At 40.4% G+C, this 14,328-nt stretch overlaps 1 protein-coding gene and 1 long non-coding RNA gene across 3 annotated transcripts in view; one reads left to right on the forward strand and one right to left on the reverse strand.

The window, feature by feature from the left end:
• The window catches only part of LOC123618134 (uncharacterized), a 45,365-nt gene extending 42,568 nt beyond the window's left edge, over positions 1 to 2,797 (reverse strand). Inside the window, exon 1 of the long non-coding RNA XR_012507644.1 lies at positions 360 to 2,797. This is a non-coding gene — a long non-coding RNA (uncharacterized LOC123618134). The remainder of the gene's footprint in view (positions 1 to 359) is intronic.
• Positions 1 to 14,328, forward strand: part of P3H2 (prolyl 3-hydroxylase 2) — a 135,397-nt gene that overhangs the window by 1,317 nt on the left and 119,752 nt on the right. The window contains exon 1 of one of the 2 annotated variants that reach the window (XM_074365982.1): positions 4,602 to 4,728. The exons of the other annotated variant lie outside the window; for it this stretch is intronic. The gene's annotated coding sequence lies outside the window, so the exon portion shown is untranslated. Of the gene's footprint in view, positions 1 to 4,601; positions 4,729 to 14,328 lie in introns of those variants that run through there. 2 annotated transcript variants of the gene reach the window in all.

Here is a 14,328-nt window from a genome sequence, read left to right on the forward strand (position 1 = left end):
TCAGGTATCCTCTCCTTCTGTGTGTGTGTGTGTGTGTGTGTGTGTGTGTGTGTGTGTGTGTTCAACTTGCCTGAAATAGTGGCCAGAGGTAGACAGTGCATATTGACATTTTCCCCACATTTACAATTTTGAAGATCTTTGTAGGTGCTTCAGCAGAGAGAATTTAGCCTGTATTCCTCAACCTCCCACTCTCACTCCATCCATGTTGCTCTGAACTTAACCCTTTCTCCTTCTTCGGCCTTCCGATGTCAATATATCAATATCTCTTCTACAGCTGTCAAGAAGTGGCAGCTTTGGGGTTGGTTGGTCATGCCAAACAATGGACCAGGCTGCACTTCTGGGGTGGCGAAAATACATACCATGTGCAGATCATTCAAATGCCTTTTGCAGCTCATTCCGCACATTCTCTGCCCGCATAGTTGGTAGGTCTCTGGAGATTTGCAGTTGTCGGTGGCATTCAGGAAATCGCAGCTGGAACTAACTTCACTCCCAGTGCCCTGGCTAAGGTACTGGAGTTCACTAAATATAGTATCTTGGGCAAGAAGTAAAGGGGAAACCCTGAACCCTTTCCAGGCTTTGTCTTCTACTTGCTTGTGCCTTCTGATGGATTTGCTGAGGCATGTATTAGATATAAATCTGATTTCTTTTAAATGAGTGGCACAGTTTTTGGTGGTCTTACAGAAATCAGTCAATAGTAGGCAGAGAGGGGACCCTGAGTACCTGACAGCTGAAGATATACTAAAGCTAGTTCCCAGAGCAGAACGTGGGTGGTCGATTTTGGTCCCTGTAACACTGTCTTCCCAGGAGGCTCAGATGTGAGGCTGGCAGTCCTGCTGATTGTTCTGTCACACATTTTGGGCGCATTTTCCTTTCTCAGGCCTGGAAAAGGAATGCATATTTATTTTCAGTCCTATACAAATAAATAACTGTGAGATAACCCTCAAAATGTGAGTTTCTTTGGTTCTGTAATTAAGCTTGCTTCATGGCTGATGCTAACATTTATCATTCCCCTGCTCCCAGCTCCTGGTTGGAGGTCAAAGAAGATGAAGCTGTAGTTAACATGCCCCAGTTTTTTTGCAGTGAGTTGATTACCGGAGTTAGTCACTCGTGGGCAGCTCTGTGGGTGAACTACTGGGTGTGGTCGGATGAGCCAATGAAGTTGAAGAAGTCCTTTCAAAGATATGTGAGTTCATGTGCTAATTTCTGTTTTACCAGCAGTGTTTCTGAGAGCAGAACAAATCATGCATCTCCTCCCTGTTCACTTCCATTCTGATAGACAGTTTCTTGGATCTACATAATTGATAATCTCTTGAGGAGGAAATATTTTTAACCCTTTGGAGATTCTTTTTTTTTTTTTTTTTTTTTTTTGGTGGCTTGTGGGGAGGTAATTAGATTTATTTATTTACTTACTTATTTTAAGGGAGGTACTGGGGATTGAACCCAGGACCTTGTGCATGCTAAGCACAGACTCTACCACTGAGCTATACTCTTCCCCTGGAAATCCATTTTTGATGGATGGCATTTGCAGGGAAATCTTTATAAAACACTGAATAAAGTCATGGTTCTCCCTCCCTCCTTCCAAGAATGCCACAATTTTAAACTTTGCTTGACTTCTTGGGGATTTCACTCATAAACACACATACACAGTCTTTTGAGAGTAAAATAAAACTCTCAACTGATAGTATCTTTGGGGCTTTGACAAGTTCGGATCCTCAAGTGTTTATTCCCTAATGATAAAGGCGTTCCTAGCATGTGCCTGCATATATGATCATGGTATCTTGTGTTGCTGAATTACTTTGCTCATCAGTGATCCAGTTTGCACTTGAAAAGGATAATTCTGGACCAGATTAAATTCAGTGAGGACTTTGCAGCCAGGATTTGAGAACCGTGAATCCTGTAATACAGTCAGAACTAGTGGGCTTCCTAGAGATAAGGAAGTACATTTATTTTCAGCTAGGGATTTATAAACTGTAAAAGCTCTTGGGAGAGAGTGCTCCTTTCCTAAATCCAAGTTAGTGAGCCACTGATGGAAACAAATTCTTTATGCTGGAGTGTTGGAAGGGAAAGATTGAGAATTGTGAAGTCTGAGGCCCTGCTGAGGTCAATTTCTCATTTCACAGATGGGGAAAGGAGATGGAGAGAGGGATAGGGGCTCACTCAGTGTCACATATGATTTGATTTGATGAAATGAGCACAGACTAGGAATCAGGGCTCTGGATTTTGCCAATAACAGATCATCCCCGTGCACACCCACTGCCCCATGGGGTCACCTCAGGTCCCAGGGAATGCTGAGTCCCCAGGGCTATCCTTGTGCCAGATTTGGACAGCTCCAGGGGTGAGTCAGTTCTTGCCTGTGGGTAACAGACACTCAGGGCATTTATCTTAAGGGCTGTTCTGCAAAATCTTCCTTAAGGCCTGGCATGTTGGGAATCCATCTGGACAGCTCTGTGGTGGTAGCTCACTCAGCTCTTAGTCTCACCTTTTTGTTTAAAGGCAGGACGAGACGCTTCAAACTTTTGAATTTCATTATTTCAGATTGTAAGATATAACTCAGGATTCATAGTCCAAGACCTATGATAAAGCTTTTATCAGAGTAGCATCTGCTTGGAAACCATCACTCCTTCACTGGTTCCCCCTTGCTACTGTATATAGCCTGTAGTGTTTAATACAGCGCCCACAGCCTGGCTGCCTGTAACCTTACCAGCCCAGTCTGCCCCCGACTCTGCCTTCCTTCAGCCAGAGGGAACAATGGACGCTTATCCCATGTGTCTGACACTTTTGCCCATCTGGGCTCTGTTTATTCTGCAGGAGGTGTGTAGGCTCTGGAATGGGCTAGATCTGGGATTGAACTTTAACCCTTCAATCTCTAGCTCTGTGAGCAAATCGTAGGGACTTTCTAAGCTGTGGTTTCCTCATTGGCAAAATGGGGAGATAACAGGAGCTACTGATTTGTTTAGGTTTAAGAGAGGATTTATATCACGCACCCAAGACAGGGCCTATTTCTTTTCCAGAAACACTGGAGATGTGTCTCTTCTTATTATTAGTTATAATAGTAGATTTTCCCACCTCCTTCTCCACATGTTCATATGGTAACTATGCCAACACAAATATACCTATTTCTGTGAGGCCCTCTTTCACTCTCTCTGCAAACCCCAACAATCCATCATTTCTCCCTCCTCTGAGTGTCCACAGTAAAGAATATGTTCCTCTCGTATCATGTTTCACTTTTAACTTTGTTTTGGAGAAATTCATATATTTGTTCATCACTTATGTGGGCTCCTTGAGTTAAAAGAACGATCATAGTCATTTTTCCATCTCTTAAAGCATGTGTTTTCAGGTCTGGAAGAGTACTATTAGATGGATGATTATTATTAATCACCTGGGTGTTAAAAGCATGATTTAAAATTAGAGATTTAGGTTCAGTAGGTCTCAGTTGGGTCTCAGCATCTATATTCCCCCCAAATACCTAACACAGGGGAAGTAGCTGTAAATGCTCAGTGTATGTTTGTTGAATGAATAATAGTTTGGCTGCTTGTGTATGAAATATTGTTGAGAAGGATTTCTGCATGGTGGCAGGAGGTATTCCCAAATTAGTTATCTGGTTTCCTGGCTGGTCAGTTGGGGGAGAAAGTTACAGAAGGACTGTAGATTGTTTGACTTTTCACTCTATTCTACTTGCAACTACTGGCTAATGTTGCAAACCACACCCCCCCCATCTTTTCCCCTAGTTTAATCCTTATTTCCTAAAACTATGCTTCAGAAAATTCTTGACGCACTAAGCCTGCTTTATGTACATTTGTGGAATTTAAACAAATGTAAGAGAGAGAGAGAGCCTTTTCTTTTTTTCTTATCTGTGTGCTTTATCATCAGGAATACTTTGACAGTATCTGTTTTTCTTTCAGTGTTCCCAGCCATTTAGTAAAAAGAAAACAATTAAAAAAAAGACAACTACTGTGGTTTACTTATTTAGATTTTTTTTACTTAAAACAAGCTTGCCCCTCTGTGTTTTGTTTCTCAGTTGGTGCTTTGTGCCATTTGGCCTTTGTTTTTCTTCTTAGGATTAGAGGAAGGAAAAAAAGGAGATGCAATTAAGTTAGGCAATTCTGTCTCCCTCCTAGAGTCCTCTCCCTCAACTTCCGTTTTCTTGACCACAATTTATTTTATTAGTGTTTTCTACTAACGAAAAAGGTTGGCTTAAAGATTTTTTTCACTTTTACTCTGCTTTGTCAACTTCTTTCTCTTTCTAGATGAATGCCTTAAAAGAAAATGAGTTTGAAACCTAGGCCACGTGATATGTGCATAATATATATTCTATTAGTTCTGAATAAAACCCTTTTTCAAATCCCATATTTAAATCTCTTTTTTCCTATATGTAGACTAGGTACATTTTGTCCTCAAATTATTTCAAATAAGAAGTCGGTTTTATGTCTTCTTGAAATAGTTGATCTGAAATTTCCTAGTGGTTATTTCCTCAAAGGATGAGGCTTTTGTGTTTCTTTTCTTTCTTCCTTTTTTTTTTTTTTTTTTTTGGTGCTTGAGTCATCAAAACCCACTAGTCACCATCTTTCTGTCCCACGTCTTAGGAAGGAAACCTGGGAGCATCTATGTGTAGCCAACTCTTCAGTCCTGTGTGCTAAGGAGCTAGAATTTCAACTGATTCCTGCTAGGAGGTTGACCATTTGAAGGCTCAGTCAGCAGTTTATCCATCATCCAGTGTGACTGCCAACAGTAAGTGCCACAGCAGCTTCAGATTCTATGAGACGACGGGAGCGATTGCTCACAGGCTTTCTCCTGTGAGCAGTGAAGCAGGGGTGAGAGAGGGAGGGATAAGTAGTTTGCTTATGAAATGTGGTCTGGTGAAGGTGAGGAGTGGTAATTATTAAAACTGTAAAAATGCTACAGCTTGGAGGAGCCTCGGAGATCATGAAGACGTCTATCACATACTAACTGATGACACCGGCCTCAGAGATTCCGTGACAAATCAAGGAGGGTCACCACATGGAGCTGGCTCCAGAACATGATATTTTAATTTTATAGTCCAATACTCTTTCCAGACTCTATGTAATGGGCATGGCTACCTCTTGGGGGGCAGTCTGGTGAATCAGTGGTGCCACTGAGACCCGCAGTCCACCCGGTGCCTCTAGAGACAGAGCAGACTTGAGGCCCAGCTTCCTGGATGGCCTCACCCACCCTGCATTTCATTCCCATGCTCTGTGAGCCACTTAGCCAAGAGTCACAGTTGTCTGGTGGAAAATTTTGCATTTCTCATTAGGAAAAGTAATTTCTCCTGCCTTTTTTTTTTTTTTTCCATTCAGCTTTTCTCCTATAATTCTTTTTCTGTCCTTTTATTCATCTCGCCTTTCCTGCTGTCTGACTTCCTAGCTATGTAACTTCCATGAGAGCTGGCCCTCATTTGCCAAATGGCCCAAACACATCTTTCAAAAAAATGATTTGGAGTCAGCTGTCTGTGTGGTATGCCTCAGTCCGGGTTTCAGTGCTGGAGAGGGCTGCAGACGGCCGTCAGGAGAGGCTGATTGCACTTGACCATGCCCCTCTCTGCTTTCCTTTGTTTTCTGTATTTGTTTTTCTCTTTCTCTCTCTCATTTTCCATTCCTTGTCCTATCGGTGATCTCCACAGTGGAATTGCATCCACAGCGGGGAAGGCTGCAGGGGTCGGTCTAGGGAAGAGGAAAGCAGGTAGCGGCAGAACCAACGTCGGGGTCTGGTTCTGATTGAACGGAGGCCACAGAGCTGCTTATTTAATTTGATGGCTGGACATAGGCATCTCCTTCTGTGACATTACTTTTATATCCCTTTCCCCCATATGACTTGTGCAGGATTTGGGCATGTTTCGGAAAGATACTCATTTTCCCTTTCCTCTCAGCCCCCCATAGTTCTGCAACTGCTTCCTGCCACAGTCGTAGAACATTTGTGTTCCGATCCTCCCATTTCAGAGATGGGAAAATAAAGTCTGGAAAAGACTCAAGTTGTCCAAATGTATCCAGCCATTTAATGGAAGAGCCACAATCAGAATCCAAGAACCCTGAGTCGAACCTCTATGACATTGTTATGACCACTATTTGTAAAACACACACTGGAAACACAAACTCCACAATATCGATACAAAACACAGAGCATGCCACTTCCTTTATTTGCCAAATGGGGTAGACCCTGAAAATAAAAGCTACCTGATACAATGTTATTCCTTGCACGACTGTTCTTCCCACTTTCGGGGAAAACTCAGAAACAGGAACCTGGATTGTCGCTGTTCCCCAGTAAGCCTAATGAAAATGAATCAGGCAAAGGATCTTCTTTGGAAGGGAAATGAAGACATCAGAGCCAGCAGGACAGAGATCCAAGATGTCAGATTTTCCAGAAGTTCAGCGCGATCAGCATGATCCTGCTGGAATTCATTATCTGCAAAGAATGGATTCAGTTTTTGGGCAAGTAATGGGACACTGCTGAAGACTGTGGTGTCATTATACTGGAACTCAGGAAAGAGATGGATAAAAGCAAAACACATAATAAAATAAATACATCTGGAACAAAGCAGAGAAACTGTTAACAAACCCTGAATCACAGGAAAGTTAATTGAGGCAATTTCGATTTATTTTTCCTGCCTGAATGTGAAATTTTTAGCCTTCACTCTGCCAAGATCAATAGGCTTGCATGAAGAAATCAACACGTAATTGGGACACCAGACACAGTGAATTAGCTTAAAATCAGATTCGGCTGATTTCAAAAATGATCTCAAATTATAATATCAAAAACTAATCCAGAAGACCATACAAATGGTTTCCCTGCTGAGTGGAACAATTTCTTCCTAAGATTTTTCAGATTGCATGCAGGATCAACAGTCAGCATTTGGCTGTGGCACATGGCATTTAGAGACGCCCCCAGGGACGGAGGCTTTCCTAGTCCGTCACTGTTTCTATAGGGTGACCAAGGGCTCAGTTATACAGAGGAGTCTGCAGGTTTTCAGGTCAGTAGGCATTTAAGCTGAAGTTTCTCAGCCCTGGCTTATTGATATTTGGGATGAATAATTCTTTGTTGTGATGGGCTGTCCTGGACATTTTAGGATGGTTAGCAGCATCTCTGGCCTCTACGTACCAGACAGCAGTAGCAACACACTTCATTTCTCTTCTAAGCTGTGACAATCAAAAATGTCTCCATATATTGCAAGATATCTCTCTGGGTCAAGAGCACCTCACACTGAGAACCACTGATTTAAACACATACCCGTTTTTAAGATAAACAGACATTTAGACTAGTACAAATCAAGTTTTTGACAGTATATACTAGGTGGCAGTGTGCCCACTGATGAATCATGATATTTATGAAAATTTTGGCTATAGTTTGAAATCTTTTATGAAGGGAAATCCATTGGAAATAGAGCCTGTCTTTCCAAGATGCAAATCACTAAGCTTATATCCCATAGCTGGTCCTCTTCCATGGCTTCACTGATTCAGCTTGTAGGAAAGACCAGAGGATCTGCTTCTCTCTATTTATTATTCGAACATGACAGGACAGGTTGCTTTAGCAAAAATTTAGCAATACACACTAACACCTTTCAGTTGTCAACTCCAAACTCCAGAACGAATGTGTTTCTCCTTCAACTTGGAAAGTACCCAAACCCAATCATTTAAAAGTAATCCACTACAACTCTTAGTTTTCTTGGGGTTAGCTCTTTATCAGATATGCTCTTGGAAAGCAGCTTGACTCAAACACAAGATCCCACAAAATGCCATCTTACAGAAGGCTAGAAAGTAGGGAAAATGAGAGCGAGTCAGAGGAAAGAAGAAAGGAGTGAAAGAGAGTCAGAGCATGTCAGGCCTTGCGGGCTGGTATAATAGGGTAGCATAGGCTGGTGGTTTATAAACAACAAACATTTAATTCTCAGAGTTCTGGAGGCTAGGAGTCCAGGATCAGGGTACCTGCAGAATCAGTGTCTGGTGAGAGTCCTGCTTTGCTATAATGTCACATTGCAGGAAGCTTTCTGTAGCTTCTCTTCCACCGCATTTTAAAAAATTGAAATATAGTTGATTGACAATGTTGTATTAGTTTCTGATGTACAGCATAGTGATTCAGTTATACATATAAATATATACATTTTTTTCATTACAGGTTACTACAAGCCATTGAATATAGTTCCCTGTGCTACAGCATAGGACCTTGTTGTTTGTCTATTCTATACATAGTCATTTGCATCTGCTAATCCCAAACTCCCAATTTATCCCTCTCTTCTCCCTTCCCCTTCTGGTAACCTTAAGTTTATTTCCTGAACTATGGGACTTCTCTTTTGTAAGGGCGTGAGTTCCATTCATGAGGGCTCTGCCTTCATGATCTAATCAGCGCCAGCCTTCTAATACCTTGGGGGTTAGGTGTTAACATAAGAATTTTGGGGGGACACAAACATTCAGGGCATAGCAGAGGGAGATGCAGAAATAGAAGGAGAAAGATGGAGAGGAGATAGCAAAAATTAAGCAAAGGAAGGCAAGAGCGATCAATTAATGTCCAAGCAGGGCCCCACTCCTGAGTGGAGTTTGCAGGAGACAAACGTGGGTGTCGCACACTCTGATAGCCATGTCTCTGTAATAAAACCAATCACTAGGAAGCAGATGTTGGTCTGCGATGCCATAGGGCCCACGCTTGGCCGAGACATTTCTGCTTTGATAAAGCCTAGGGGAGCAGACCACTCAGCTTGCTCAGTAAAACAGAGAAAGCAGGAATGGCTTTGAGGGGGATTCCACATGCACAGCACTGCATATTTACTGAGTGTTAAGGGAAATGCCATTTTGCCATTTCAGGTTTCTTTGAACCCAGATGTAGCTGAACCTTTTTCTTTTGTTCCTTTTGCAATAGGGACACTGAAGCTTGACCCGTTAAATGGTTATGTCTGAGATCACACAGCAAGTAAATAATAGAATCAGAATTTGAATCTAGGTTTTTCTGATGACAAAACCTGAGTTCTCATTTACTTCTCACAGCCTTGGGTTTGAAAGAGACCTAGATTCAAAAAAGTCCTGCCTTTTCTTAGTGGTGTGACACTGGGAAAGTTCACGTATATGAACCTGAGTTTCTTATCTGGAAGATGAGGATAATCATACCTATATCACTGGGTTTTTGTGGGAAGTTACTTAAAAAAAAAAAGATCGTGGGCTCACCTAGGTCAGCATTGACCCAGAAGTACAGTTGACCTTTGAACAACATGAGTTTGTACCCCAGGGGTTCATTTATACATGGATTTTTTTCAGTAATGAGTGCTACAGCACTCCATGATCCCTGTTTATGGAACCCACATTTGCAGGACAGTGGATAAAGACAACCAACTGTAAATTTCATGCTCATTTTTGACTGTGCAGAGGTCGGTTCCCCTAACCCCCCCATGTTGTTCGAGGGTCAGCTGTACTTATCCCTTTCTTAATTGCTGCTGTGCAGAGAGCAAATTTGTAAGGAACTATGAAAGGCAAAAGAACAGTTAGGCAAATATATCGTGATAAACTGAGACGATAATTTCACGCACAGGAGGTAGGGAAACCTTGGGGACGTGCAAAACAAGAGCTTAACCTGCTCAGTTGGAGTGACTGACTTCAGGTTCAATTCTCTGTACATTGGCACGTAGACTTACCAGCCTCCTTTCACAGTCAGACTAAAACAAAAATCATCTTCCTAATGAGAATTTGGGACTGTTTCTTTGCAATGTTGAGAAAAGTCCTTTTTCTCTCTTCCCCATTACATTCTCCAAACCAGTTGATTTCACAGTTTCCATGAGATCATGGCCTCTTTTTTGTATTTTTCAAAAAAATGGACTCTGTTCAAACACGTGCCAAACCTTCGCTGTTTCCTATTAACAGATAAAATCTCTTCCCACAGACCAACACGTCTTGGGAATTTTAAACCCCTTTAAGCCTCTTCGCCACCCTGGTCTCGAGTACTCTTGGGAGATGGGCTAGGTTAGGGAATCAACAAACATCTCTTCATCACAGACACCAAAAACAAGATTGCTTCTTGTATGACAAGCAAATGAGAGAGTAGCTCAAAAATATGAGGGTTATGAGTCCAGGAATCAAGCAGTTTAGGCTTTGTCCCATTTTGTCACTAAAGTCTTGACTCCATTTGGACAAGGTGGAATTGGGCCAAATGATTCATAAGAAATCTCCCTCTGCCAGCCTGAGATTCTACAGTACCTTGGTGGACTGGTGGAGTGAGCCAACGGTCTACCTTTGGAAAAGAAAAATGATGAGATAATATAACGGAATACACAGTGGTAGAATGGAGATAAAAGGAGTTTAAAAGGTCCAAGGAAAGGAGGTACTTTCAGTGTATCTGATGCTAGCCCTATTCTTTTGCACAGTCAATTAATTTAAAGTAAAACATACAGAAGGACACAGTAATATTTAACTTAATCATACTTTAAGTGGTACAAGATAAACCTGGGCATGTTCAGGAAGGATAAAAAGATGCAAGACTCAGAACTAAGTTTCATGAAACAGGTGAAATATGAATGAGTAGACTAAACCAAAAAAAAAAAAAAAAAAGAGGTTTTGAAAAGATCGCTATCTGAGACAATTATTCTTGATCTTTATGGCACCTGGGAATTGAACAAGTAGGACCGAGTAACAGAAGTCATGGGGAACAAGATCTTGGCTCAAATATGGAAGACTTTCCTAATACTAGCAGCTGTTCAGTGTAAGTAGCTTAAGAAGGTGTTTGAACATGAGTCAGACAAATGCTTAAACAGGGAGATTGCATTTAAGTTTCAACCATTAAAGAGATTGTTGAAGTAGATAAGATTTTAACATGTTTTCCAATCCAGAGTTAATAAGACTCCATGATCTTATGAAATGAAAATTTGTCTTATACCCACAGATGGTGAATCATTAAACCTTTTTCATTGGAAACACCTTACACCTTTCTTTCTATCCTGCTTCTTAATTCCGGCTAATGTAATCTCAGACCAGGGTCACCAGCACAACCCCTATAAATAACTTACAGAAGGCACAAAAGGAAAGAGAACAAAACATTGCTACGGCCTTAAAACACACATGGGAACACACACACACGCATGGAATATTTAGCAGTAACAATATCCATGTGTGTGAACTGCATTAGTCCTCTGATTTCTGGCTCAAGCATCTCTGAGATAACATCTGAAAAGGATTTAGTTGCGGTTACTTTGTATCAATGAGAGTTTTAAGTTAAATGGATAAAAACTGATCAGAACATCCATGCTTAATAAGAATTAAGGGTGGGTTTGCCTCTCTTAGCGAATGTATCATGATATACTCAGAAAACCCGCTTTCATTTACAGAGCCCAGGTGGTGCTATTCTAATTTGCTTCGTTTGTGTGTATCCAGAGGCCAAACTGAAAACCTGGCCATATTCCACACTGTAGTTCAGTTACCAGACCTTCTGTCAGTGTCAGTTCTGGCCAGTTTCCCATCTGAGTTGCTAGTGGGTCTGCCTAGAGCATCATATTTAAGAATATTTAAAGGATATTAAATACTCCTAAAGAATATTTAAGGAATTCCTTTATCTAGCTCCCTCCTTCTGGATTTTTTTTTTTAACTACTCTAATTGGGTGGGGAAGAAGTGCCTGCTACCCCTGGAGAGAAGGGGAGTGGACCCCCAGGCTCCTTGCCCTGGGAGCTGACCAAGGGCGAGGTGCAGCAAGGTTTCTTCCCCTGCTGTTTGGCTGCAGTTGTGTGGGTATTACCACAGAGGTTTCTGTTCTGTTGTGCCTAATTGTTCCATTCCTCTAACAAAGGAGAACATGCTTTTGGGGGGCCTTTGCTCCCATTGGCATGTTGGGGTTGCAGGTTTCTTGATTGTCCAATCTGGGATGTATGGGAGACACAAAGAGAACGGAGGAAATTCACCATTGTGTTCAATGGCCAGGTCCTTAGCCCATTCACCTCATCACACCACCTTCCAGAGTTTTCCTGTGTGTGTCTGTCAGGAATGTTTAGGTGTTCCTTAAGAGGAGGTCTAGGAGAAACGCGTTTACTCCATCTTGTTCAGAACCAGCATGCAGACTCTTTAAGTGATCTTTAGATTATAATGATGATGATGAACACAGTTTGAGTAGACTTGATTTCAAACTCTGAGTAAGCTTTATTACCAATACTTCACTGCAGAAAGCTACAGAAAAGCCTTTCTGATCTCTAATAAAAATCTCCAGTCCAATCTCACCACTGCTAAATCAGACCTAAGTAGATCAGTTGGGCTGTGCTATGATGCATGTCAAATTATTAAAAGTCTTTCCGACTTCTGCTTTAGAGGTATAAAAAATCCCAGCCCTTAAGCTGGGTTGCCACCTTCCTGCCCTTTCACTTATTTATAGGTCCACAGAGGGAACCCCTCTGGAATACTGTGATTTAACCTTTCATAAACAAATAAGTATTTGATCATTCTGGTTCATTTCCCCTACAGGATATTTAATAAAGGTTTACTTGCTATGTTATACATGGGAAACAAACTTATTACGATTTAAAGTAAGAAAAAAATGCCTTTTCTCCTTCTCACTGTCTCAGAATAAATATGACATTTCCATAATCAGTACCTCCTATGTTCTAGATTATTATGTGCCAGTCTTTGACCTGAACATTCACACATGGCTAGTATTATGTTTAATCATTTTGCACTTGGTAGGAACTTGATGCTTGTTTATTGAATTTGAACTATCAGTTCTCCTGGGACATGAATTTGTCCCTATCATAATTAAACATTTAAAAATGCCATTCTGTGCACTTGGTCATAATTTTTAAAGAGAGCTCTTTCACGGCAGTGCCAGCTTGATAAGTCAATTAACGATTATTAATGTAAAGTTGGGTGGAAATGTCGGAAACAACGTTCGAGTAAGGAGTTAGGAACCTGTGGCTCTAATTATGGTGATGTGATGATCTATTTCCCCTTTCTTGGCTTTAGTTTCTTCATTTATAAAATGAGGTGACTGGAATATATAATCTTGAAAGTCTCTACTAGATTTAATATATTTCAGTGTTTAATATTTCAGATTTAATATATTTCAGTTCACAGTATTTCTTCTGATAAAACAAAGTCACTAAATGTTAGGAAACTGTGTAATGGAATTGTTGGCTCCTCAACATGGGCTTAGTAAGTCCAACTGAGTATCTTACCCTTGCCATTAAAAATTTTGATATTAAGACATTAAAATGGTAAACTTGGGCAATATAAAATACTGGATATATTGGAGAGGAAAGCCAAGTATGCAAGCTTTTTTGCAATCATAGACATAGTCTTCTGAAGCAGTATCAATGATCTGAAGAAATATTTCAATGTCATCACTCAATTCAAAAAAAAATAACTCTCTTCTCTAAATTCAGTGTTAGAAAAATTGTTGTATTTACTACACAGTGCTGCAGGCTCCCTTTTGAAAACCTGTAAGCAGGTAATCAAGATTCAGTTTTATTCAACATTTTCATCATTTCCTGTAATGACAAGGACAAGGACAATGTCAAGATCAGGATATAAAATGTTAATACCAACTGTTCTCTATAGATAAAGTAATTTACGTATCGGCATTCAGATGAGACCTCTTATTTAAAATGCACTATTTTTCTTCTTCTTCTTTTTTTTTTTTTTGCTGCATAAAACCCAAAAAATCAGTGCTCTGTCACCCATTTTGATTTCAACACATCTTGTTCCAACACACCCATGTTTTGATTCACACAATATTGGGAATTAAACCAGAACCGCGAAGTCTTTTCCATGGTGCATGGGCTTTTAGTGATAAATAAACAAGTTATTCCTGACTCTTCCCTCGCATAGGTGCTAGTTGTCCAGATAGGATTCTCTGCTAACGTATTATCCAATGATACAGCAAAATATAGTTATATCAAAACATATGATAGTAATTGTCCTTCCTCATTGTGTGTATTGAGTTATGTGACATCTTGCAGTCATTTGAAAATGGAGTTTTTCCAGAAGCTCATTCTTCCTAGTCATAATATGTGTTATTAATTTTAGACTTTTTTTTAGAAGCTTCTAAGTAGTAATATTGAGTGTAATTATTTTTGCTACAAGGAGTGTAACTTTACAAAGAATCTTTTTTTTTTTTTACCAGTTATATTACTTCTAGTTCTAGTGTTTGTTACTGTTGTTATTTCTATTATTAGGCTTCAGTGAATCACTAAAGAACAATGTTTCCTTTTTTCATAAAATGGTGCTATCTCAAAACATAGCAATGATAATACAATTGCAAATTTAATAATAATACACCACATGTAAATGTTATAAAGTCAGCAAAATTAAATGCACCTTGATAGCTGAGTGGTAGCTGACTGGGCCATGCAGCAAAGAGCTTGT

The sequence above is a fragment of the Camelus bactrianus genome, chromosome 1, assembly GCF_048773025.1.
Source record: "Camelus bactrianus isolate YW-2024 breed Bactrian camel chromosome 1, ASM4877302v1, whole genome shotgun sequence".
NCBI lineage: Eukaryota > Metazoa > Chordata > Mammalia > Artiodactyla > Camelidae > Camelus > Camelus bactrianus.